The 966-nt window shown below is 40.5% G+C and overlaps 1 protein-coding gene across 1 annotated transcript in view; it reads right to left on the bottom strand.

Annotated features, from left to right (window-relative positions):
* The window catches only part of faf1 (Fas (TNFRSF6) associated factor 1), a 70,260-nt gene that overhangs the window by 40,959 nt on the left and 28,335 nt on the right, over positions 1 to 966 (bottom strand). The window lies entirely within an intron of this gene.

The raw sequence follows: 966 nt of genomic DNA, 5'->3' as shown, positions 1-966 counted from the left end.
TCATTCCAGCTTGCCTGTATTGTTGATGTCACTTGGGACATCAACAATACAGGCAGGGCTGTTGCAGGGTGTGAAAACTAATTTTTTTTTTAAAAGAGCCATGGCAGGTTTTAGATTGATTTTTACTATGTAACAATGTAAAGCCAGTTTAACATCAAACCATTATGTCTCTTTCTTTTAATGTCCTTTTCTTTTAACATGATGACACCTTTGTTAATTCTTGTGACAGTAACCAGTACACGCAAAACTGGGAACCATCTAACCATGACTTATAGCCTGAATGTAGTGATACTTGTCACAGTAATGCAACAATATATTCAATGAGGTACTGTTTGTTAAAAGCAAAGCAGAAAGCCCAGATGCAAATACTTTTCCGGAAGAGTGAACTTCTAAACAACAGAACAGAGGCAGGCCAGGCAGGCTGGGTGTGATAAGAGGTAAAGAAGCTGCTCGTCCCCTGCGGAGCTCCTGTGATCTGCTCCATTGTCCGGTGCTAAGACACACAAAGAGCAGCTGGAGAGAGCTGAATCAGGAGACGATTACATGCAACACCAACTGAGTCTGAAAAGGGCTACATAGGCCACAGGGAGTTTCTCTCTGTTTCTCTAAAAGAGAGTGGTTCCTCACACTTCCCTCAGCTCCTGTGGCAGAAGAGAACAGTGTAACCACTGGACCTTGTCAGCAACATGGACTTAATAGGGAATACTGTGGTGTACTCTGTCAGGTATTTTGCTTCATATTAGTGCCAAAGTACCACACTACTATAGTCTATTATAGTCCATTTTCTACACTACCTTATCATTTCAGTGGTAGTAATTTAGCTGCAGCCAAAACGGCAAACATTTATACAAAAAACATCTGTGGCTGTATTATACCATTGTGCACAATGTTACAAATCAGTTAGCAGCTCTGCTTTATAGTAATAATGAAAGCATATGATTTTTCCATCAATTTGATGGAGTAGCT

This window comes from Monopterus albus, unplaced genomic scaffold (genome assembly GCF_001952655.1).
Source record: "Monopterus albus unplaced genomic scaffold, M_albus_1.0 scaffold129.1, whole genome shotgun sequence".
NCBI classification, from domain to species: Eukaryota; Metazoa; Chordata; class Actinopteri; order Synbranchiformes; family Synbranchidae; genus Monopterus; species Monopterus albus.
The sequence above is the reverse complement of the archived record's forward strand: the minus strand, read 5'-3'. Positions and strand labels throughout refer to the sequence as shown.